The sequence below is a fragment of the Bos indicus x Bos taurus genome, chromosome 3 (assembly GCF_003369695.1).
Source record: "Bos indicus x Bos taurus breed Angus x Brahman F1 hybrid chromosome 3, Bos_hybrid_MaternalHap_v2.0, whole genome shotgun sequence".
NCBI classification, from domain to species: domain Eukaryota; kingdom Metazoa; phylum Chordata; class Mammalia; order Artiodactyla; family Bovidae; genus Bos; species Bos indicus x Bos taurus.
In genome coordinates this window covers 26,563,331-26,590,424 of record NC_040078.1, presented here as the reverse complement: position 1 = coordinate 26,590,424, position 27,094 = coordinate 26,563,331, and positions in this window count along the sequence as shown.

The following is a 27,094-nucleotide window of genomic DNA, read 5'->3' as shown; positions in this document are numbered from 1 at the left end:
AATACCTCAAAATGTATAAAGTAAAAATTGACAAATGTAAGAAAAAATAAACAAACATATAATGATAGTTGGAGATTTTAATATATCTTATCTCAGTATTGATAGAACAAGCAGATTTAAAAAAATAGAAAGGGCTCAGACTATATGAAAAAACAGTTTCAGCAAAACTGACCTAATTAACATATATAGAGCATAGCACACAACATCTGCAAATACACATTCTTTTTAATTGCACATAAAACATTTAAGAAAAATTGACCATATGTTTGGCCATAAGACAAGTCTCAACAAGTTTTGATGAACTGAAATCTTGCAAAAATTGTTCTCTAGTCAAAACAATTTAACTAAGTCAATAACAAAAATATAGCTAGAAGAACTCCCCCAAATGTTTAAAAATAAAGCAATTTGATTCTAAATAACCTGCAGATAAAAGATTAAATCACACTGAAAAATATAAAATAGTTAGAACTAAGATGAACAATGGTTCTATGAAGACCTACAAGATCTTCTAAAACTAACACCGGAAAAAGATGTCCTTTTCATCATAGGGAACTGGAATGCAAAAGTAGGAAGTCAAGAGATACCTAGAATAACAGGCAAGTTTGTCCTCAGCGTGCAAAATAAAGCAGGACAAAAGCTAACAGAGTTTTGTCAACAGAATACACTGGTCATAGCCCAACACAAGAGACGACTAACGACTAACAACTAATGACTCTTCTAACAACACAAGCGACAACTCTACACACGAATATCACCAAATCAGTTCAATTCAGTTCAGTTGCTCAGTCATGTCCGTGACCCCAGGGACTGCAGCATGCCGGGCTTCCCTGTCCATCATCAAGCTCAAACTCATGTCCATTGAGTCGGTGATGCCATCCAACCATCTCATCCTCTGTTGTCCCATTCTCCTCCTGCCTTCAATCTTTCCCAGCATCAGAGTCTTTTCCAGTGAGTCAGCTCTTCGCATCAGGTAGCCAAAGTGTTGGAGCTTCAGCTTCAGCATCAGTCCTTCCAATGAATATTTAGCACTGATTTCCTTTAGAATTGACTGATTGGATCTCCTTGCAGTCCAAGGGACTCTCAAGAATCCACAGTTCAAAAGCATCAATTCTTCAACACTCAGCCTTCTTTATGATCCAACTCTCACATCCATACATGACTACTGGAAAAACCATAGCTTTGACTAGACGGACCTTTGTTGGCAAAGTAATGTCTCTGCTTCTTAATACACTGTCTAGGTTTGTCATAGCTTTCCTTCCAAGGAGCAAGCATCTTTTAATTTTATTGCTGCAGTCACCATCTGCAGTGATTTTGGAGCCCAAGAAAATTAAGTCTGTTATTGTTTCCATTGTTTCCGCATCTATTTGCCATGAAGTGATGGGGCTGGATGTTGTGATGTTAGTTTTTTGAACCTTGAGTTTTAAGCCAGATGAGTTTTAAGATGGTCAATACTGAAATAAAGAATACTATACATCAAAATTTGTAGGGTAATTCTTAGAAGGACATTTTCAATTCTTAATGCATATACAGAAAAGAAGAAACGCCAATATTCATCCCAAGAAAGTAGAAAAAGATCAGCCAATTGAACTCAAGGAAAGTAAAACAAGTAAAATAATAAAGACCAGAAATCTACGGAATGTAGAACAAATATACAATAGAAATGGCCAATAAAATAAAAGGTCAGTCCTTTGAAAAGATTAATAATATTGTTAGACCACTGGCAAGATTGATTGTAAGAGAGAGAGAGGAGATACAAATAAACAATATCAGGAATAGAAAAGGAACATCACCTGTAGGGAGAGAATCGGGAAGAAATACACTGACTTTACTCTCCTCTTTTTTCTGAATTCCTGTGAGAGAATCGAAAATAATTTAAAATAAATTATTAGACAATAAGAAATTATAAATAACTTTTTGCCAATAAATTTGAAATTTTTAGTGAAATAAACTCCTAGATTAATATAATCTACCAAAAGAAAGAAAACTTCTAAATCACAAATTATTACAAAAATTGAATCCATAATTGAAAATCTCTCAAAGAAAATTCCAGGCTCAGATGACTTCCCCAGCAAATTTTACCAGCCACTTAAAGTGGGAAAATGTCAATATTATATAAATCCAAAGAACAGAAAACCAGGGAACATTCTCCAATTCATTTTGTGAGGCCCACATAATCTGGGTCCTAAAGTTGTTCAGCTAGGAGCTCATAACAAGGAAGAAAAATGTTAGGCTGATCCCACTTATGAACACAGATGTAAAAATCCCAAACAAAAAATTATAGCAAACTAAATCCAGCAATATATAAAAAGGATATCACATCATAATCAAGTTAGGTTTATTCAAGATTGAAAATTGGGTTAACACTCAAACATTAATAAATGTAATTAACAGAGAAAACAGGAAAAATCATATGATTATCTCATTTAATTAAATTCAGCATATGTTTGTAGTTTTTTTAAGCTCCTAGCAAACTAGGAATTAGCTGTAATTCCTTCAATGTAAAAAATATTTTAGAAATTAACTACAGTGCAACTAGAATGAGAATGCTTGCTATCTTAACTTATTTATAGCACTGTACCTGAAAGCCTAGCGAGTATAACATAGCAATGAAAACAATTGGAAAAGAAATTAAACTGCTATTATTCACAAGTGACACACTTGTATACAGAGAATTTTTTTTAATTTAATATAAATTACTAGAATTTTTAGGGAAAATTAGCAAGATTGCTAACAAAAAACAATCGTTTGCTTATCTATTTTTCAGCAGCAGAATTAGAATATGAAATTTAAAAAAATATAACAAAAAATATAAAAACTTTCTAGTTCTAAATCTAAAAATGACATGTAAGATTTACATAGGAAAAGCTATAAACATTTTTAAGAAAAATTAAATGCTTAAATAAATGGTGATGGACAGGGAGGCCTGGTGTGCTGCGGTTCATGGGGTCGTAAAGAGTCGGATGCAACTGAGTGACTGAACTGAACTGAAATGGAGTGGGGTATACAATACTGATGAATAGGAAGACTTGATGCTGTAAAAATGTATATTTTCCTGAAATTGATCTATGAATTCAATTCAATCTCAGTGAAAATTCCAAGGGTATGTTGGGAATTTCTGGTGGAATTTGACAGACTCATTCTAGAATTTATATGGGAATGCAGTGGCCCAAGGATAACTCACACTCTCTTGAAGAAGAAAGGGTAAAGATTTTCTCTGCTTGAAATCAAGACTTACTGTGATGCTACGGCAGGCAATGCGTTGTGGTATTGCCGCAGTGATAGAAAAAAGAAGCCAGGAACAGACTCATGTGTATATGGAAATTTGCTATGACAAAGGTGGAAACTCCAGGTACATCAATTCCGCATCTAAGTGTGACATAGAAATAATCCAGAAATTTATAAAGAAGAATATCTTCATGGCCTCAAGTTGCGTGCCTTCATGAGTGCTAAGTCACTTCAATCATTCTGACTCTTTGCGACCCCATGGACTGTGGCCCATCAGCCTCCTCTGTCCATGGAATTCTCCAGGCAAGAATATTAGATTGGGTTGCCATGTCCTCCTCCAGGAGATCTTCCTGACCTGGGGATTCAACCTTTGTCTTCTGTGTCTCCTGCATTGCAGGTGGATTATTTACAAATGAGCCACCAGGGAAGCTCAAGTAAATATTTTTAAGTTAGAACACAGAGAGAACTAACCAGGAAGATTCTGATAAATGAGACCACTAAAATTAAGAATTTCTGTTTATTGAAAGACACCATTAGGGGACTTCCCTGGTGGCCCAGTAGTTAAAACTCCGTGCTCCCATTGTAGAGGGCATGAGTTCTATCCCTGGTTGGGAAACTAAGATGTTGCATGCCACACAGCATGGCAAAAAAAACAAAACAAACAAGCAAAAACTCATGCTACTGAATAGATTTCGTTAAATTCTTCAAAAAAAAAAAAAAAAACTCCATTAAAAGGGTGAAAAAGAGCCACATAGTGATGTGATATTGTGATTTTATAAGAAATATTTATATATATATATATATTTTTTTTTTTTTTTCTTCATCCCATTTCTGGCACAGAGCTCCTAAAACCCTTAGAATTTCCTAAGGGATAAGAACAACACTGGTGTCTTTTGTTATGATGATACGGCAGTTTCTGGAAAGCACCTAAGTATGAGGGCTGGAGCCACCATGAGATTTGAGGGTTGGAACTTTCAGTCCAAACCCCTGACCTCCTGAGAAGGGAGAAAGGCTAGCGGTCCAATCAGTTGCCGATGGCTAATGGTTTAATCAATTATGCCTATGTAATGAAGCCTCCATAAAAACCCAAGAGAATGGGGTTTGAATAGCTTGAGGGGTTGGAGGTAAGCACATGGAAATTTGCAGAGTGGAGCAACCAGAGAGGACACGAAAGCTTTTTCCCCGTACCTTGCTGTATGTATCTCTTCCATTTGGCTGTTTCTGAGCTATTCCTTTAACAATTACTGGTGATAAAGTAAGCACAATGTTTCCTGAGCTCTGTAAGCCATTCTGGCAAATTAATTGAACACAAGAAGGGAATTGTGGAAAGCTCTGATTTATAGCCAGTTGGTCAGACATACCAGGTAATAAGCTGGGCTTGTGACTGGCATCTGAACTGGAGTTTTATGGGACTGAGCCTTGAACCTGTGGAATCTGATGCTATCGCCAGTTAGACAGTGTCAGTATTGAGTTGAATTATGATACCCAGCTGGTGTTGGAGAACTGCTTGATGGAATTGAAACATACAGACATATACACATTGGCCTGGGTATAGAATCGTTTACAGTGGTAAAAGATATCTGCAAGATAAGTAATTGACAAAGGGCATAAATTCAGAATATTTAAATGTCTACAAATCAACAAGAAAAATGTGGTAGGGAAAAGTACCAAAATCTTGAATAAGCACTCCCACCTCCATACACACACACAAAAGAAACTCAAATGGCTAAAACCATATGAAAAAGATGTTTGTACCAGATTAGATGTCTTCTGTTTGCTCCTCCACATTCATCAAATATCCATCCCTATGAGGAGTCCCATAAGAGTTCAGAAAAAGGATGAGAGTGAGGACAAGGTATTTATCCCTTGCTTTCCTCCCTGAGAGCAATTGCCTGAGCTATATTCTTCAAAGGGCAGTGCTTCTTTGAAGGTGGCCTGCTCAATGGAACTCTGTCTCTACCTTTTTGACCTAACACAGAGTCAGACACGACTGAAGCGACTTAGCAGCAGCAGCAGCAGATTGTAACAGATTCACAGCTGCTAGCCTTGAGCTTCTGTATTATACACCTAGATTAAAGTACTCTATACACACACATACAAACACACACAATTATCCTAAGTCAAGTATAGAGTATGCCATCTTCTTCCTGTTGGGGATGTTTTACACATTGCTCAATTTCATTGGTTACAAAGTGAATTGCAAATTAAAACAATGACAAAATACCGCTTCATACCCACCAGAATATCTAAAGTAAGAAGACTGACAAAACCAAGTGCTGATAACAGTGTGGAAAATCAAGGACTTTCTTACAGAACTTGTAAAGTTTAAGTTGGTATAATCATTTTGGAAAACAGATTGATTTTGTCTAACAAAGTTGAACACAAACCCAGCAATTTAATTCCTAAAGACATATCCTAGAGCATAGTTTTCAAACTTCACTCTGCCATTAGCATATCTGGGAAGGTTTGTTAAAACTGATTACTGGAACCCTCTTTCAACATTTTTTATTTAATAGGTCTGGAGGGGAAGTCAAGATTGTGCATTTCTAACAAGTTCCCAAGTGATCTGATGCTGAGACCATACTTTGAGAACAACTTCCCCAGAAAAATTCTTGCATGTGTGCAACAGAAAACATGAACAAGAAATTCCATTGCACCTAAGATTTAATAACAACAACAACAAAAAATGGAAATAACCCAAATGCCCATCAACTGTGCATGCTAAGTCACTTCAGTTGTGTCCAACTTTTTGCAACCCTGTGAACTGTAGCCCACCAGGCTCCTTTGTCCATGGGACGCTCCTCTGTCCATGGAATTCTCCAAGCAAGAATACTGGAATGGGTTGCCACGCCCTACTCCAGGGGATCTTCCCGACCCAGGGATCAAATCGGAGTCTGTTATGTCTCCTGCATTGGCACGCGGGTTCTTTACCATTAGCACCACCTGGGAAGCCCCTCCCTTCAACTGTAAATTGGACAAATAAACTGTGGTATTGTCATCAGCAAAGCCCGTTAGCAATTCCTGGGAAATAAAAATAGAATCTTGGTAATAAAGTCTAACATTTTTTGTTCTCTTTCTTTTCCTTTTCACTTGCTCCTAGGGTGCCACATGCATAGGCTCTATACTGAGCACTTCAGACTGTTTCTAATGCTAAATGGCCACACCCAGTAGTTCAGCTAAGTGGACCACGTGCAGAGATGCTGTAACTGGCACTGTGATCTGGAGCACCATGAACAGTACAGCTGCAACTGCTGTGCAAGAACTCCACACCCCACACGACTGGCAAGAACCCTAGAAAGCTGCCCTGCCCGTGGCCTAGCAGGTAGAGCATGTGCTCTAGAGTGTGAACTCACACCTTTCCATTCTTTGATTAAAAATAAAACTTTCCTTTGCTTTTGAAATGAACTCAGCCTCATTCTGTTGACTCAAATTACACTGGGCAGGAGGACCCCTGTTGGGGCCCAACTCTGAAGTGTCAGTAACAAATTTTGGCAACCCAGATAAGATGGACCATGGCCTTTAACTCATACCTTTCCACCAGGCTATGGGCTCACTCTGGCTCTAGTGGAAGGACAGCAAAGGCTTTGGGAAGTTCACATGGTGTGACTGACTTTGGTCTTTACACTCTGACAGGGTAGAACAGTAGTAGCTTTTGATCAAATTCAGAGCAGCTCTACCCAGTAATCTGATACCCAGGTGTGGCGCATACACAGCATAGCCTCCAGAGTAACCCGGACTGCACCCCCTTGAGAGGATCATACTGTGGCATTACAGGGGACGGAAGACTGAAACTCACATGTATCTGTCCAGTACCTCTGGCTGGTCTTCCCTGAGTTCTGGATGCCCAGGAACAGTGGGGACCTGTGGATGAGCGGGAGCCATGTCAGTCTTGCTGCTTCTCTCCAGTGGTACAGCCCTCTTGATGCCTGTACAGGGCAGTAGCAGCTGCACCAGGGCTTTTTGCCTTCCTTGCTGATGCCCAAGGGTCAACAGTAGTATTCTCCATTGTTACTTTTGTTTTGGTGAAGAAAAGTGGCCAGCCCCATGAACCAAGAGGTGAGATCAGGAAAAGGCCCAGGTAATGAAGATTGCCTGACAAATCAGAATGAGGAAACGATCTGAAATCAGGAAAAGGCACTGGGGACTCCCAAGTGGAAAAGGGTCCCAGGGTAGGTTGAAACCAGTGACTTGACTTCTTTGGGTCAACAATTGTTTCTCACAAGAACAGGAACCCCATTATTGGTCAGCCCTGTGAGCTGCTGGCAAAAACAGGAAACAGTCACCCCCTGACCTCCCCTTCCCCCTCTGTTTGTGAGGCAAACCTTGGGTGATTCTTTATCAGCTGAGATTCTGGGGTAGAGAATTTCCTGGTATAAGCACAGAATACCAGTTGCCGTAGTGATCTGGTACCTAAAATACTCTGTAGGAATTCCCTGTGCTTTTAGCTCTCACCCAGGCAAAAGTCTGAAAACTCCTTTTTTTCTGCTCACCCATTCCCGCTCCCCCTCAGGCAGCTGTACCAGTCTCTAGCGGACCCAATTGGTTAGGAACTAGCATGATGGTTGCTCTGGCTGGGCAGTGGTCTTATGTATCATCAGTGGGCTATTCTGACTAAGAAGGGACTGACTATCTCAAGCATGGGCCATTACACATTCAAGGCAGACCCTCAGTTATACCAGAGTCCATGCATTTGGACACCTCCCATTTTGGCCTCAAAATTCTCCAAGCCAGGCTTCAGCAATATGTGAACCGTGAACTTCCAGATGTTCAAGCTGGTTTTAGAAAAGGCAGAGGAACCAGAGATCAAATTGCCAACATCTGCTGGATCATCAAAAAAGCAAGGAGTTTCAGAAAAACATCTATTTCAGCTTTATTGACTATGCCAAAGCCTTTGACTGTGTGGATCACAATAAACTGTGGAAAATTCTGAAGGAGATAGGAATACCAGACCACCTGACCTGCCTCTTGAGAAATCTGTATGCAGGTCAGGAAGCAACAGTTAGAACTGGACATGGAACAACAGACTGGTTCCAAATAGGAAAAGGAGTACATCAAGGCTGTATATTGTCACCCTGTTTATTTAACTTATATGCAGAGTACATCATGAGAAACGCTGAGCTGGAGGAAGCACAAGCTGAAATCAAGATTGCCAGGAGAAATATCAATAACCTCAGATATGCAGATGACACCACCTTTATGGCAGAAAGTGAAGAACTAAAGGGCCTCTTGATGAAAGTGAAAGAGGAGATCTGTGAAAAAGTTGGCTTAAAGCTCAACATTCAGAAAACTAAGATCATGGCATCTGGTCCCATCACTTCACGGCAGATAGATGGGGAAACAGTGAAAACAGTGGCTGACTTTATTTTTCTGGGCTCCAAAATCACTGCAGATGGTGATTGCAGCCATGAAATTAAAAGACGCTTACTCCTTGGAAGGAAAGTTATGACCAACCTAGACAGTATATTAAAAAGCAGAGACGTTACTTAGCCCACAAAGGTCCGTCTAGTCAAGGCTATGGTTTTTCCAGTAGTCATGTTTGGATGTGAGAGTTGGACTATAAAGAAAGCTGAGCACCGAAGAACTGATGCTTTTGAACTGTGGTGTTGGAGAAGACTCTTGAGAGTCCCTTGGACTGCAAGAAGATCCAACCAGTCCATCCTAAAGCAGATCAGTCCTGGGTGTTCATTGGAAGGACTGATGTTGAAGCTGAAGCCCCAATACTTTGGCCACCTGATGCGAAGAGCTGACTCCTTGGAAAAGACCCTGATGCTGGGAGGGATTGAGGGCAGGAGAAGAAGGGGACGACAAAGGATGAGATGGTTGGATGGCATCACTGACTCAATGGACATGGTTTTGAGTACACTCCGGCAGTTGGTGATGGACAGGGAGGCCTGGCGCGCTGCAGTTGATGGGGTTGCAAAGAGTCAGACACGACTGAGCGACTGAACTGAACTATTTTGGCCTTCTGAGGAATTCTTTAATAGCTTGGTGCTGGAAATTTCTCAAACTGGAGATCTTATTTGAGTCAAATCTTGTGACTGGTGTCCTCTTAGGCCAAGGGCACAAGATGATAATGTTAATGGCTGAGGACAAAGCTCTCCAGACAGAGCAGATTGACCACTCTGGAGTAAATCCTGAGGGTTGGGCCCAGGGAAAGGTGGGACAAGCTATAAGGGCCATTCCTGTGATAGTCCATCTACAACCTCCGACATATATGGCCCAAGAAAAAATAATACCTTCTCTGTTGGGAGGCCTGATTGAGCATTGCCCTGTTATACAGAACCTCGTTGGTCAGGGCCTTATTAGACCGTGCCAATCATCCTGTCATGCCCCCATTTTCCCCACAAAGAAACCCAACATGGAATACCAGATGGTACAGGGCTGCAAGTCAGTCAGTGAAACCACTGAGGATATATATTCAGTAGTCTCTAATCCTTACACTTCTCTGGCCACTCTACCCTCGACCTGCTATTCTGTATTAAATTTAAAAGATGTCTTGTTCTATATTCCATTAGCCCCAGAGTCATGAAAGTTTTTTGCTTTTGAGTGGCAGAAGCCAAACGAGAAACAAAAACAATACTGGTGGACAATCCTGCCCCAAGTGTTAAAAAGGTCCCCCTGCGTCTTTAGGAAAATTTTACCTAAAGGGCGTGAAAGATCTACATCTGGAGGAGCAAACCCTCCTCCAGTATGAGAAAGACATTCTGATCACTAGCCCTACAATGGAGGCCTCTGATAAAAACATTAACCACTCTGAACCACCTAACTGATAAAGGATAAAAGGTGTCCAAGAAAAAGGCTCAAATACCACAAACTAGGGTGACCTTCCCAGGCTTTATTCTCATAGAAGGTCAGAGAGGCCTATCCCAGGAAAGGAAAGAAGGTATTTGAAGCCTCACCCCTCCTAAAACTAGAAGACAGCCTAGGGGATTCCTGGGAATGGCCAAGTTTTGCCCCATCTGGATCTTTAACTATGGTCTCATAGCAAGGTTTCTATATGAAAATTTTAAAGGAACAGATTATGATCCTTTTGAATGGAATTCAGAATGTGGAGGGGCCTTTCAAGAATTGAGAGAGAAATTACTTCAGGCCCCTGCCCTGGCCCTCCCAGATTTAGCTAAACCCTTTGAACTTTATATTCATGAGAGAAGGGGACTTGCCTTTGAGGGTATTAGCTTAAAAACTGGAAGCAACCTAGATGCCCATCAGCAGATGAATGGATAAGAAAGCTGTGGTACATATACACAATGGAGTATTACTCAGCATTAAAAAGAATACATTTGAATCAGTTCTAATGAGATGGATGAAACTGGAGCCTATTATACAGAGTGAAGTAAGCCAGAAAGAAAAACACCAATACAGTATACTAACACATATATATGGAATTTAGAAAGATGATAACGATAACCCTGTATGTGAGGCAGCAAAAGAGACACAGATGTATAGAACAGTCTTTTGGACTCTGTGGGAGAGGGAGGAGGGGATGATTTGGGAGAATGGCATTGAAGCATGTATAATATCATATGTGAAATGAATCACCAGTCCAGGTTCGATGCAGGATACAGGATGCTCAGGGCTGGTGCACTGGGATGACCCAGAGGGATGGTATGGGAGGGAGGTGGGAGGGGGGTTCAGGATGGGGAACACGTGTACACCCATGGCGGATTCATGTTGATGTATGGCAAAACCAATACAATATTGTAAAGTAATTAGCCTCCAATTAAAATAAAATTAAAAAAAAAAAACTGGGACCCCTCACTCAGGTGGTTTCTTATTTCTCTAAACAGAGGGATGGCCTCCTATGGGTAGTAGCTGCTACTGTGTGAGTGTGTGCTCAGTCGCTCAATCACATCAGACTCTTTGCCACCCCATGGACTGTTGCTTGCCAGGCTCCTCTGTCCCTGGAATTTTCCAGGCAAGACTACTGGAGCAGGTTGCCATTTCCTACTTCAGGAGATCTTCCAGACCCAGGGTTTGATCCCACATCTTTTGCATCTCCTGCACTGGTAGGTGGATTCTTCACCACTCCACCACCTGGAAAGCCCAGCGGCAGCTAAAGGAGGCTGAAAAGTCAGCGTTTGGTCAGCCCATCTCTGTGGGGGCTCCACACCGGGTCTAGGCTTTACTAAGTTCAAAGAGAACAGAATGGCTACCCCTTGGGAAGTTGATTCAAGTTCAGTTTATGCTTTTAGACAGCCCACTGGCTACTACAAAAACCTATCACTCACTAAATCCTGCCACCCTGCTGCCCACAGAAACAGGGGCCCCGAAGCACAGTTGTGTAGAAAACAATAGACATGATCTCTTCCAGTCACCCTGAACTAGGAAGTGGGCCTCTCCCAAATGCCAAAGAGGAATGGTTCTCAGGTGGGAGTAGTTTTATGAAAGAGGGAAAAAGGCTAGCAGGATCCATAGGGACCTTCGAGACCCAAGTTGTAGAAGCAAGAAACCTACCCCCAGGAACTTCTGCCCAAAGAGCAGAGCTGATGGCCCTCACCTGAGCTTTACAGCTCAGCACTGGGCAGATCTTACATGTTTACACAGAGTCCCCGTATGAATACACCATCCTAAATGCACACAGGTCTATTTGGAGGGAAAGAGTTATGCTATTTCAGAGAATAAACAGGTGAAACATGGCTTAAGCATATTGCAGCTCTTAGAAGCGGTACAGCTTCCCAAAAAAGTGGCAATGATTCACTGTAGGGGTCACCTAAAGGGGGATGCAGAGGAAGAAAAACAATAAGGCAAACACAGCTGCCAAAAGGGCAGCCCTAGAACCAGTGACTTGGCAACAACCCCTCATACCTCAGAGGCCAGACCCTTCCGATTACTCCCCAACATACACAAAAGGAAGAGTCTAACTAGACAGAGTCTGAAAACGGGGCTTCAGTGGAGATCCAGGAGCCCATGGGTGGCTGGTTAATGAATATAGGCAATACTTCTTTCCCCAAACTGCAGCTTGTCAAGTCATCAGGGAGGCTCATCAAGCTACTTGCTATTGGAGGGATGCCCTGAATAATTGATTAGTTGAGGTCTTGGTAACTCTTGGCTTGAAAAGTAGAATCAGTCAGATAGTTGAGACATGCCCCATCTGCATAGTAAACAACTCCAACACCAGCTCCCCCCAAGCCCCAGAGGTTCCCAGGTAAGGCCCTTCAGACCAGAGGGACATACCCTGGGGAAGATTGACAGACTGATTTCTCTGCATGCTGAGAGTACCGGTCAATGTCAGGTATTTCTTGATGCTCTTGCTGTCGTTCAATTGCTAAGTCATATTTGACTCTCTGCAACCCCATGGACTGCAGCATGCCTGGCTTCCCATCCCTCACCTTCTCCTGGAGTTTGCTCAGACTCATCTCCATTGACTTGGTGATGCCATCCAACCATTTCATCCTTTGTCATCCCCCTTCTCCTTTATTCAATCTTTCCCAGCATCAGGGTCTTTTCTAATGAATTGGCTTGGTGCTGGTAGACAAATTTTCTGGATAGACAGAAATTCCCTGCTAGAACTGAACCCACAGCTGAAGTGGCTATGGCATTACTAAAAGAAATAATCCCCAGGTTTGGGCTCCCAGGATTCCTACAAAGAAATAATGGTCCAGTGTATACTCTGCTATATTTAAATGGATAACCAACAAGGTCCTACCGTACAGCACAGGGAACTCTGCTCAGTATTATGTGGCAGCCTGGATGGGAGGGGAGTTTGGGGGAGAACAGATACATGCATATGCATGGCTGAGTCCTTTGGCTGTTCACCTGTAACTATCACAGCATTGTTTGTTAATCAGCTATACCCAAATACAAAATAAAAGCTTTTAAAAAAATTATGTTTCAGTATTTGTATCTCAAGTGATGAAGAGGTAATGAATGCCTGGGTATAAAATGGACCTTGCACTTAGCCTGGAGATCCCAATCACTTCGGAAAGCAGAGAAATGCAGGCAGATCTTAAAACAGGCTTTAGCCAAGCTATGTCAGGAAACTCAAGAAAATTGGATTAAATTGCTTCTGATTGCTCTTCTCTGCATCCGGTTAGCCCCAAGGGATAAGTCAATGTTAAGAGCACTTGAACTCTTATATGGTAGACCCACTCCTCAATCCCAAGAGAAGGGACTCTTTAGCTCCCCTGAAATGGAACAAATCATGTATGCCCTCCAGGGAAGAGAAAATGTGAAAATTCTCACTGCATATAGTAACCAGGTGCTATCTGCACCCACTGACCTGGCCCAGGGGACCACTGTACCCCTGCCAGCCGGGAAACGGGTAGACCTAAAAACCTGGAAAACTGGTAGCATCAATAAGATCAGCTCACCCCTGACTGGAAAAGAGCCCACTTGGTGGTCCTAACCATCCTCTCTGCCCTGAAGTTGCAGGGCTCACTCTGAGCACATCATGCTCAAATAAAGAGGGCCCTGAGCCCCAGCCTCCACACAGACAACCTGGGCACCAGACCCCTTGACTATTTATGTGAACCTCTCTCCAAACGGAAGCTTCTCTTCATAAAAACAACAAAGTGTGACCAGGGAGATTCAGGCCACAGCAGTGATCCCTCTACACCAAGGCACGCTTGTGCCTTCAGGCAAAAGACTTACGGGCCTATATTTTTTTTTTTCCTTTATCTCCAAAAGGTTAGATAAATGGTGGTTGCTCAGGGATACAAACAGGGCTGAGGCCTGGTGACCATCAAATACATCTGAAGGCAGCAGGAAGGAAGTTCTGCTCCTCTGTTCCGGGTAATGACGACACTCCAAAATCAGGAGGAAGCAGTTACAGAAGGCAGACCTGCATCCTCGGTGCCCTTCATAGAGGAGCAGGACAAAAGACAGAGGGGGGATTTTTCACCAGCAAAGCCCATTAACGATCCCCCAGGAATAAAAATAGAATCTGGGCAATAAAATAAGGTCTAACCTTTTTTTTCCTTTGTGCTTAGTCTGGCTTCACTTTCTCACCAGGAACTACATGCGGAGGCCTCACAGCTGGCACTTCGGGGTGTGTGCAAAAGCTGCACACAACATTCAGTTTGACCTGGCAGTGGGCTGTGTGCAGAAAGAGCTGTACCCCACACTGTAATCTGGAACCTAAGCAAAGGCCTGTGCCCTCGTTGTGAGAGCTCTGTCCCGTCCCCTCTGTGCTGACAAAAAAGCAGCCGGGTCCACAGCCTGTCGGGAGAGTGTGGACAGCAGTGGGAGAGCTTGCACCTCTCTGTTCCTCAATCAAACAGTAAAACTTTCCTTTGCTTTTGAACAGAACTCAGTCTTACTCTATTGGCTCAAATGATGTCAGGCAGGAGCACCCTTGTTGGGGCCCTACTTGATCAGATCAGTGACAATATAAGACTGCTCAGTTCAGTTCAGTTCAGTTCAGTCGCTCAATTGTGTCCAACTCTTTGTGACCCCATGTATTGCAGCACGCCAGGCCTCCCTGTCCATCACCAACTCCCGGAGTTCACTCAGACTCACATCCATCGAGTTGGTGATGCCATCCAGCCATCTCATCCTCTGTCGTCCCCTTCTCCTCCTGCCCCCAATCCCTCCCAGCACGAGGGTCTTTTCCAATGAGTCAACTCTTCGCATGAGGTGGCCAAAGTATTGGAGTTTCAACTTTAGCATCAGTCCTTCCAATGAACACCCAGGACTGATCTCCTTTAGAATAAGACTGCTAATGCACCAGAAAAGAATGAAATACAGAAAGACATCAACATGGGTGAATCATGAGTAAAAAGAGCCAGTCAGAGAAGAAGACATGGACGATGAATCAATCTAATTAACATTCAAAAACAGACAAAAGTAAGAAAATGGTCTTTAGGGATACCCAGATGTTAAAACTAAAGACAAGCAATGGGACAATAATCACAAAATCGTCTTACTGGTTCCATCTCTGGGAAAGAGAGGAGCTGTGATTGAAAGACAGCAGGTACTCGATCTTGAAATCAGTGGTCTATTCTGATTGCTGACTGATCACAGAGGTGTTTGTTTTATAATTATTTTTTAAATTATCCTTTTTTTTTTGAGCTGCACCAGGTCTTAGCTTGCAGCACATGGGATCTTTAGTTGCGGCATGCGGACTCTTAGCTGTGGCATGTAGGACCTAGTTTCCTGACCAGGGTTCAAACCCTGGTCTCCTTCTCTGGGAGCACGGAGTCTTAGTCACTGGACCACCAGGGAAGTCTCCTAAATTATTCTTTAAATCTATCCTTGGATCAGGCTCTGAGGAACACTGGCCCAGAGACTCCACATGAATCCATCAAAACCTAAAAATTCTATACCAGTAGTTTGCCCACGTCTGGTTCGCTCATTCCTGGAGAGCGAGTGGGACATAAATAGTCTGAACTGTGTCTCCAGCTCAGGATGAAGGCAGGCTAGCTTGGTCCTCCCACGATCTTCTGAATCTCTCCTGAGGTAACTGCTGAGACAAAACACACATTCACACACCTCCACAGGGACAAGTCATAATATATAAATAGTGCATAGACTCCAAATCTGCATTTAGGAAACATTTTTCTCCCAGAAGCTCAATCAGTAGAGATGCAACTTTTCCCACAAAAAAAAGAAAAATATTTTTCATTATTATGCAAGCAGTTTAGCTCCTGAGAGTTAGGGTCTCAAACCTGTCATTCTAGAAAAGGGTCATTGTACTATATTTGCATTACCAAAGATTCTTCAGGAGGTTTCCACCCACCCCGCCCCCCCCAGAAGAATGAAGCAGTCTGACTCAAAATTAATTGAAGGCAGAAAACTACTTCCAACCTTAAAATGAAATCAGAATGTGTTGTTACTTCTGAATAGAAGCCTCTGGTTTTCTTTTTTCTTTCTTCTTTTCTCCTTCCTTTTTCTTCCTTTAAGTCAGCAGTAACACCCAAGTCACTTCCATTTATGGATACGCCTGCCCTGTTAGAAAGCTCTTTCTTTATTGAAGTATTTCACACTGGGAGCTTTCAGTCATTTGGTTCTGTTTCTGCCCCTTGGGGCCAGAGTATAAATCTAATCCCTCTTCAACATGACAGCCTTTCAAATAGGTTAAGACAGTTACCACATCTTCCTGGAATTTTCTTTTTCTCTCAGTCCCTTGGCCATCTCCCAAAGGGCAGTTCTGAACCCTTCTCATCCTGGTTGATGTGTTCCTAGGCTCCACTTTACCTCTCCCTAAAACAAAGAGGGAGCCCAGACCTGAAGTTAAGTTTCAGTTGTAGGGGAAAAAAAGCTATCTTTCCTTTACCTATCTCATATTCATTGTCTGGGGCTCTGCAAATTAGACCAACAAAAGACAGTTTAACAAGAGAAAAACAAGCAGCAGTTTACTAGCGTGTGCATTCCGCTTACACAGGTGAGGGCTCAGTTATGAGTAACTCAAAGTGGTGGCTAGAACTTGGGCTTATATTAATAAGCATCTTAACAAGAGAACAAACTTTCAGAGAAGTAACAAGGACCAAAACTTTGAGCTTCTAGGAGCAAGAAATTTCTAGAAGGCAAATATATAGGGAAAGTAATTGTAAATCAGGGCTGGTTTTAGCAGGGGTCATTATGTAGATTTCTTTGGTGCTGGCGTCTGGTCTGAGAAGGGTCTCCAGTTATCTCTGGCGATTAACTTCTGCCTCTCCTAGTAGGGAAGGGACAGGGGACCCCTTATTAAATGTGTGTCCTGCTTTGAGGCAAATAGAGGGAGAACAGAGAGCTTTCCTGTATCTGCTTCTTCTCAAATGCCTTTAGATAAAAATAATCCTTGTGCCAAGGGGGATTTGGGATGGCATATTGTGCTACTCCTCACGGTCATAATGTGACCAGCCTAGATTGCAGCAAGATCATCAACCCCTACGTTCTAGAAATGTTATGCCTATTAATCCCACAGTTTTAAGGATGATAATGTGCATAGCATCAGAAGCAATTTTTGACTGATGCCAAGTGTAGGTACTAGAGGAGAAAAAAAGTAGGAAATTAGTTTGTCTTTTAAAAAGCAAAAGCTATTACAGCCACTTTTGTAAAATGTTTATTATTGATGCCTAGTTGTCATGCAGCACAATAACAGCTGATGTCAAAACCTGAAGGGCTGCCAAACAAATGAGGGATTTGTCAGATTACATTTGCCATGCATTGAATTTGACAACAGCAGTTAACTCTAGATAAGTGGCCTCCATCTTCACCATTGTGAAACTCATTGTGTTAGTAACAGATAAACCCTCAAGGCTCAGTGATTTAACACAATAAAAGTTTATTTCCTGTCTCTTTTTATCCCGATGTGGGGCTCCTGTTTGGGTGGTTCTCTTCTAAGCAGGGATTCAGAGATCCAGCCTCCTTCTCTGCCTTTGTCAACAGGCTGTTCCCAAGGTTGCTCTGGGGATGAGCGGCTGGGGCGGGGTGGGGGACAGGGGCAGGGAGAGTCTGTTTCATTCCAACCAGCCTGTGTGGGGAAGAACATAGATAGTCACCCATAGGAGAACTTTAGGGCCATGTGTGGGAGTAGAGGGCATCACTTCTGTCTAGTGGCTAGAACACAGTCATAGGGCCAACCTAACCATAGGCAGTTTGCAAATATAGTCTAGATATATGCCTAAAATGAAGAATTTACTTCTTGTCTCAACATTCCAATGTAGAAGAGACTATATGGAGAATAAATAGCATCTTAATATTGCGAAAATTGTTTTGACGTTCTGGGCCACAGAAAGGGTCTCAGAGACCTCCAGAGGTCTCCAGACCATACTTTGAGACCACTGCCTTAGACTATCAGATGAGGTTTAGGTGGGCTGATTTCACAATAACACAGTATGATATGAAGAAGCATGCAGTAATCTTTCACCTTCCTGAGCATTTTTAAATTTTATTTATTTATTTTTATTTATTTAGGTTTTTGGTTGCTCTAGTCTTCATTGCTTTGCACGGGCTTTTTTTAGTTGTGGCAAGCTGGGGCTTCTCTTGTGGGGCACAGGCTCTAGGCATGCAGGCTTCAGTAGCTGTAACACTCGGGCTCAGCAGTTGTGGCACATGGGCCTAGTTGTTCTGTGGCATTTGGAATCTTCCAAGACCAGGGATCAAACCCATGTCCCCTGCATTGGCAGGTGGATTCTTATCCACTGAACTACAGGGGAAGTCCCCTGAACATTTCATATTTAGAGTTAAAATATTCTTCTTCAGTTTTCTGCCTTCCCCAAGGCCCAGTTCTAAGGGACTTGGCTGAGTGCCTCTCCTCCAGGTTAGGGACCCCTTCAACTGGCCATAACTTCTCAGTTCTTGATTATCTCACTGCTGTGCTCCCGTCTGTGGCTTATGGCCTCTTCCCATCTGTTCCTTTTAGCTCAGACAATGTATGGCTCTCCTGGGGCACCTTGTTCCTGCTGAGTCAGTTCCCACCTCTCCTCCTTGAAAATGACCAACAGAGAACAGCCATGTTCCCTGGTGGTCCCCAATGGAAATGCCATCCTACACCAGGAAATTAGTTTGTCTTTTGAAAACCAAAAGCTATTACAATCCCTCTCCTGGGTTTTCTCAGGAAAAGGAGAGAGCGCTGCCCTCCTGTTCAGCCCAAAAAACCTGGGCTGGTCCCATTCCTCACCACTCAGTAGCCCATGCAACCCTCTCTCCTCTCAAGACTTTCGGACAGGAGACTCTCCAGGCTCTAAGGCAATTCTCTTTTGATCCTGTTCCTCCAACTCCTTCCATCTGGGGATACCTTTTGTCAAGATATCCAAGATAACCAGATGTTTGTACTCTGATTGACTCCTGCTTCCTGACAAAGACTGTCCTCTGAACTGTCTTCTCATCTGGGTTCTGATTTTGGGGCTTCTATGTTCATCACATGCTAAACCACTTCAATTGTGTCCGATTTTCTGCGAGTCTATGAACTGGCTCCTCTGTCCATGGGATTCTCCAAGCAAGAATACTGGAGCGGTTTGCCATGCCCTCTTCCAGGGGATCTTCCTGACCCAGGGATTGAACCCGAGTCTCCTGTCTCCTGCATTGGCAGGGGAGTTCTTTACCACTAGCGCCACCTGGAAAGCCAGTGCCTAAATTTAGCAAGAATCCTACTTAGTCAACTTAGCAAGAACTCCCATCTTAATATCTGATTATCTAAAATATCAGATCGAAAAAAATAAAATAAAATAAAATATCAGATCGGCTTTCTTCTCCCCCACCATCCCCTAGGTGATGTCCCATCACCCTGACCTGCCTTCAGCAAGAATCCTGGTAGGCCAGTTGAGCCAGAACCCTTCTTTATGCCTCAGGCTTCCTCGTAGCAATTTTCTGTCAGCCTACTCCTTGGTCATAAATTATCTCTTTTCCTCATTATATTCAGAGTCGAGCCCAATCATTATTTCCTACTGGAAAACTCCATTGCACCTGAATAAAGTCTGCCTTGTCATGCTTTAATATGTTTCATAATTTTTTCCTTAACAGAATAATTTGTTGTTGTGTCCAACTCTTTTGAGGCCACATGGATCTTAGCCCACCAGTCTCCCCTGTCCATGGGATTTTTCAGGCTAGAATACTGGAGTGAGTTGGCATGCCCTTTTCCAGGGGATCTTTCTGACTCAGGGATTGAACTCCAGTGCCCTGCATTGCAGGCAGATTCTTTACTGCTGAGCCATCAGGGAAGCCCAAACAGAGTAATACTTTTTCTTTAACATCTCATACCTACGAGCTCACATGTAGGAACACTGAAGGCAAGAAGCTCCTAATTTTGAGTTCATCTATATATTCCCTAGGAGAAGGCAATGGCACCCCACTCCAGTGTTCTTGCCTGGAAAATCCCATGGACGGAGAAGCCTGGTGGGCTGCCATTTATGGGGTCGCACAGAGTCGGACACGACTGAAGAGACTTAGCAGCAGCAGCAACATATATTCCCTAAGAACTCCCAGGGAATACATAGATGAGCTCAAAATAAGTCCTCTCTAAGGCAGCAGGAAATGACGCATCTTCTCCTGGACTCTTGCGTAGTTTATCCTGTCCATTGCGGGGACATTGGCTCTGTCTTCCCAGCTCCTGAGACCACAAGGAATAGAGGCAGAGGAGACCCTCTGGAGATGTTGGGAGGTCACAAAGGTAGGAGAAGGGGATGAAGTCAAAACAGGTACAGAGTCAACCATGTGGACATCCGTGTGTGTTGCCCACACAGAAGGGAACTTTAAGAGAGTAGAACTGGATGTTCTACCTGGCCGCCACTGCTGTGCTGCACAGCCTTCCCAGTTGTGCTACAAACACAGATGTATGTGTAAAATTTGGTTTTGATACAACAGACCATGTATTCAAAACAGCAATGATATGTGAGAAAGAACATTGGGTTGAGCAGGCAGTGGGATGTAGTGCGTGCATGCTGAGTTGCTTAAGTCATGTCTGACTCTGCAACGATATGGACTGTAATCCACCAGAGTCCTCTGTCCCTGGGATTCTCCAGGCAAGAATACTGGAGTAGGTTGCCATGCCCTCCTCCAGGGGATCTTCCCAGCCCAGGGATCAAACCTGATTCTCTTGCACTGGCAGGTGAATTCTTTACCACTAGTGCCACCTGGGAAGTGGGATATAGAGTTGAGTACAATTTGTGGCAAAAAAAAAAAAAGGGCAGGGGGTAAGGTGGAGATGGAGACAGTTTTTCCTTTGAGAATTTTCCTAGAGAATGTTGCCTCTTGAGGATAGGCGTGTCCAGACAGGGCTGTAAAGCTGTACTCAAATAGAGACCCAAGGTTAAAGGATATACAAAAGACCAGGGTGTTGGTAATGGATACAATTGAATGTCGTCTTATGTATTAATAAAATCCTAGTATTTAAACCATGCTAGGATGCTAGTGAGGTCTCACAGATGTGGACATTAGAATGACACAGAAATCATCACGTCCCCTGCACCAGATCACTTGCACCTTCGTGAAGCACTCAATGTTGAGGGACATTTTTCTGCATGATTGAAGACATTCTAATAATATACACAATATTTCTCAGTTTTTCCAAAACAACCAACAAAGTAGTTAAAAAAAAAAAAAAGAATAGAAGTAAGTAAAGGATTAGTTGCTCAGTCATGTCTGACTCTTTGTGACCCCATGAACTGTAGCCTGCCAGGCTCCTCTGTCCATGAGGATTCTTCAGGCAAGAATACTGGAGTGGGTTGCCATACCCTCCTCCAGTGGATCTTCCCAAACCAGGGATCAAACCCAGGTCTCCCACACTGCAGGCAGATTCTTTACTGACTGAGCCACCAGGGAAGCCTGAAAGAAGTAAGTCATGATGTAAATGATGGTAATTCACAGTTGTGAGAATATGAATGGTTGTTCTTTTCTTTTTTGGATTTTTAAATGTTCTCAAAATAAAACAAGGAACTTCCCTGGTGGCCCAGTGGCTGGGAGTCTACCTGCCAGCCCAGGGGATGTGAGTTCTATCCCTGGCCCAGGAAGATCCCACATGCTGTGGAGCAACTAAGCCTGTGTGCCATAATTACTGAGCGCGCCTGCTGCAGCCACTGAAGCCAGAGTTCCCTAGAGCCCATGCTGTGCAACGAGAGAAGCCACTGCGAGGGGAAGCCTGTGCACCAGAATGAAGAGCAGTCCCCACTCACCACAGAGAAAGCCCACGTGCAGCAACAAAGACCGAGTGCAGCAAAAAAGAAAAGAAAAGAAAAATAACAAAATTTAAAAATAAAAACAAAATGAAAAGGCATCAAGATAATAAAAGAAGCTCAAACAAGGCTGACTGAAACTCGGTTTCATAGGTACAATTTTATATAATTCTCCCAGCATCTCTGTGGGACACGATTATTTTTCCCATTTTCAGAAGGAGAAACTGAAGCTAAAGCTGTTACATAATTTCCTCAAGGTCACACAGCTAGAATGTGAGTGAATCTGGACTTGAACCCTGGTCTTTTGACCCTAGCTTCCACGTTCCTCCTTCCACTTCTCTCTGTCTCTCAAGAACAGTAGTCTCTTCTGATGGCTAAAGCAACAGGGTACTTTTCTTTTTTTGGCTAAGCCTTGCAACATGTGGTATCTTAGTTCCCTGATCAGGGATCGAACTCTCATCCCCTGCATTAGAAGCGCAGAGTCCTAACCTTGGACTGCCAGGATCCTTTGGAAGGAAAGTGACTAGTCTTCTCCTGCCATCACCCAGAATGAGTGGCACAGCTGCAAATACCTAGGAACGACCAGGCAAAGGTACTGGCCCTTTAACTGGAGACAGGTGACAAAGACATAACAGCTACTGAAGAATGAATGATCAGGGCTTGCCCACAGACTCAAGGAAGCCTCACATCAGAGCTAAGAAGTAGGCCCCCTTTTAAAAAAATCACCCCTGTAGAATACCTATAATACATAGGCCTTGTTGACTGAAGAAAAATGGGAGTCACGAGTTATGTTTCATTCAGGGACATTACTGAGGACAATAACCCAAGAGACAGCCTCTCAGACATCTCTGAGGAGCTGCTCCAACAAGGTAATGGAAGAGCCAGGATACATAGGAGTTTTTGTGAAAAAACAGAAACCAGAACAAACCTACATAGTCGAACATCAAAAGATTACTACTAATCACAAACAAAGCAGACATCTCAGTTTTAGCGCTTTCAATGTATGTGTGTTTGTGTCTCTCAGTCGTGTCTGATTCTTTGCAACCCTATGGACTATAGTCTGCTAGGCTCCTCTGTCTATGGAATTCTCCAGACAAGAATACTGGAGTATTCCCTTCTCCAGGGGATCTTCCCAAACCTGGGTCTCCCACATCGCAGGCAGATCCTTTATGGTCTGAGCTACCAGGGAAGCCCTTCATTGTATGGGAAGAGGCAATAGTCTGTACTCATTGAAACTATTCCTTTGATATACATCTCAACTAGGTAAGGACAGTATCCTGTTTTTCCTCCATCCTAAATTCCCCTCAGGGCACACCGATGTAGGGGTGGCTGCAGGGGCTGATGGTTTCATAGTGGCAGTGTTCATTGTTTACTAGAAGGGCAGGTGACATTCTTTGTCCCCCGCCTACACACAATCTTGATTTGTCACCTATGCAGAAAAGTCCGTCTAGAGCTCTATTCTAGTTACTACTGTGGAATTACCAATTACCCTAAAACTTGGCACCTTAAAACCACCATATCATTCTATTTAACAGTTCATGGCTGGGCAATTCACACGCAGGTCTTTCACGTGGTTCCAGTCAAATGTCAGCTGGAGCTAACTGGGTTGAATGTGCAAAATGGCTCACTGACGTGAGTGGCAGTTGATGTTGGCTGATGAGCTGTCCACTAGAAAGTCCACATGTGGCCTCTCCAATTTGGCCAACTCAGGGCAGTAGGACATCACACCTGATGTCTAGCTTCCCCCAGGACAGACATTCCCAAAAATCCAGGCAGAAGCTGCAAGTCCTTCTCTGATCTAGCCTTGGAAGTCACGCATCACTCCCATGGCATCTGTTGGCTATAAATGAATAATTAAACAGACTACCTTCAAAGGAAGGAGAATTAGGCTCCACCTCTTGATGAAGGAGTGGCAAAATCACATTGTAAAGATGCATATAATTGGGATTTTTTAAGTATTTTATATTAAGTTCTCATTTAAAGGCTTTCTTCTCTGCAATCAGCCCTCTGCTTTGCTTTTTTTTTTTTTGTCTTCTAATGGTATTGAAGCCTTCAATGGCTGTGTCAATGACCTCTCTTGATAAATGTCACATTTCACTTGAAAATAGGTGGGTTATTCTCAAGTATCTTTTGATATTAATCTCTAATATAATTCCACGGTGATAAGAGAATGGATTCTGCATGTTTTAATAACTTTAGATTATGAAATTTTTGCACCTGGTCTTATGTTCCTGGATATGTTCCAATGTCTTGTAGTTTATAGTCTATAGGAACTTGAATAGAATTTGTATCCTACTGTTGTGCGAAAAGTGCATAAATCTTAATTATGTTGAATTGGTTCATACTGCTTTTCAGGTCTACTATATCTTTCTACTTCTTTGTATATTCATTCTATTAATTTTTGAGAGTTTGATATTTAAACTCCCAGTAAAAAATCTTAATTTATCTACTTAAAAATTAATTGTAATATACAGTGGAACTATATGTAACTTTGCTCTGTATTTTCCAAGTTTCCTGTAAATGTGTTATTGTATTTTCATAATTTAAAAATATGAAATAAAGAAGTAAGCAAAAGAACAAAAGAGGCATGTAAGGTGAGAGATGTTTTAGCCAACTCCAGACAATAAAATCTGCTCAGGCATTTAATCCAGTGTTTCTCGACCTTTGTCACCTCATAGCACACACAGAAAGCATAATATACAGAAAGCATAACAGGTTCATGACACACCTGTTGTGTAGTTCTGACAGGCTCACTATCTATGATCAACAAAGCTTCCTTCCTTTACTTTATGGCTAGTGTGCATTTGAGGACAAGATTTCCCACATGCTTCAGAGTAATTTTTAAGTTTTATTTTATTGAAGTATAGTTGATTTACAATGTTGCATTTAATTTCTGCTCTACAGCAAAGTGACTCAGTTATACATATATCAGTTCAGTCGCACAGTCATGTCTGACTCTTATTTCTCAGGAGGCTTCCCTGTCCATCATCAACTCTCAGAGCTTGCTCAAGCTCATGTCCATTGAGTCAGTGATGCCACCCAACCATCTCATCCTCTGTCGACCACTTCTCCTCCCGCCTTCAATCTTTCCCAGCATCAGGGTCTTTTCCAATAAGTCAGCTCTTCTCATCAGGTGGCCAAAGTATTGGAGCTTCAGCTTCAGCATCAGTCCTTCCAATGAATATTCAGGACTGATTTACTTTAGGATGGACTGGTTGGATCTCCTTGCAGTCCAAGGGACTCTCAAGAGTCTTCTCCAACACCACAGCTCAAAAACATCAATTTTCAGCACTCAGCTTTCTTTATAGTCCAACTCTCACATCCATACATGACTACTGGAAAAACCAAAGCTTTGACTAGATGGACCTTTGTGGACAAAGTAATGTCTCTGCTTTTTAATATGCTGCCTAAGTTGGTCATAGCTTTCCTATCAAGGAGCAAGCATCTTTTAATTTCATGGCTTCAGTCACCATCTGCAGTGATTTTGGAGCCAAAAAAATATAGTCTCTCATTGTTTCCATTGTTTCCCCGTCTATTTGCCATGAAGTTATGGGACTGGATGCCATGATCTTAGTTTTCTGAATGTTGAGCTTTAAGCCAACTTTTTCCATCTCCTCTTTCACTTTCATCAAGAGGCTCTTTAGTTCGCTTTCTGCCATACAGAAAAGCGAGGTGGTGTCATCTGTATATCTGAGATTATTGATATTTCTCCTGGCAATCTTGATTCCAGCTTCTGCTTCATTCAGCCCAGCATTTCACATGATGTACTCTGATACAAGTTAAATAAGCAGGGTGACAATATACAGCCTTTTCTGATTTGGAACCAGTCTGTTGTTCCATGTCCAGTTCTAACTGTTATTTCTTGACCTGCATACAGATTTCTCAGGAGGCAGATCAGGTGGTCTGGTATTCCCATCTCATTAAGAATTTTCCACAGTTTATTATGATCCACACAGTCAAAGGCTTTGGCATAGTCAATAAAGCAGAAGTAGATGTTTTTCTGGAACTCTCTTGCTTTTTCGATGATCCAACAGATGTTGGCAATTTGATCTCGAGTTCCTCTGCTTTTTCTAAAACCAGCTTGAACATCTGGAAGTTCATGGCTCACGTACTGTTGAAACTTGGCTTCTAGCCCCACAGGGGCTGCAGCAGACCTGGGTGTGGCATAAGCCCTCTTGGAAGAAGTCACCATTAACCCCATCATAGAGCCACCAGAACTTACACAGGATTGGGGAAACAGACTCTTGGAGGCACAAACAAAACTTTGTATGCACCAGGACCCAGGAGAAAGGAGCAGCGACCCCACAAGAGACTGATGCAGACTTGCCTGTGAGTGTCCAGGAGTCTCCAGCAGAGGCGTGGGCCGGCCGTGGCCTGCTGCAGGATTGGGGGCGCTGGGCGCAGCAGTGCGTGCATGGGACCTTTTGAAGGAGGACTTTCTCTTCATTACCTCCACCATAGTTTGGCCTCAGGTCAAACAATAGGGAGGAAACACAGCCCCCCACCCCGACCCAACAACAGAAAATCGGATTAAAATTTTCCTGAGCATGGCCCTGCCCATCAAAACAAGACCTAGTTTCCCCCTCAGTCAGTCTCTCCATCAGGAAGCTTCCATAAGTCTCTTAAATATATGTATTCATTTAATATCCTTTTCCATTATGGTTTATCATAGGATGTTGAGTATAGTTCCCTGTGCTGTAGAACCTTGTTCAACAGAACAGAAACTTGTTTATCCATTCTTTACATAATAGTTTGCATCTGCTAATTCCAAGTTCCCAGCCCTTCCCTCCTCCACCTGCTCCCACTTGGCAACTACAAGTCTGTTATCTGTATCTGTTAAGTCTGTTTTGTTTCATAAATATGTTCATTTATGTTATATTTTAGATTCCACACATAAGTGATATCACGTTATTTGTCTTTCTCTTTCTGACTTAGTTTGCTTAGTGATAATCTCTAGGTCCATCCATGTTACTGCAAATGGCATTATTTCACTCTTTTTATGGCTGAGTAGTACACCATCGTATATATGCTCCACATCTTCTTTATCCAGTCATCTGTCAATGGACATTTAGGTTGTCTCCACATCTTGGCTTGTAAATAGTGCTACTTCAGAGTAATTTTTGAGCCAACAGAAAAGAAACTCCCAGCTCTCACTCCACTGAACTATAGGTTTCTCTACTGTAAGAGTTTCTGTGTCCAAAAGCTTTGAGATAGTTTTCCATTTTGTCTTTCATAAACACTAAAGGAGAAAACTTGCATTCTTCATGCATTGGGTCGGCTTTAAATATATGCTGCCAATCAAAAAGAATAGCTGAATTGGACACAACAAATATGCTAAA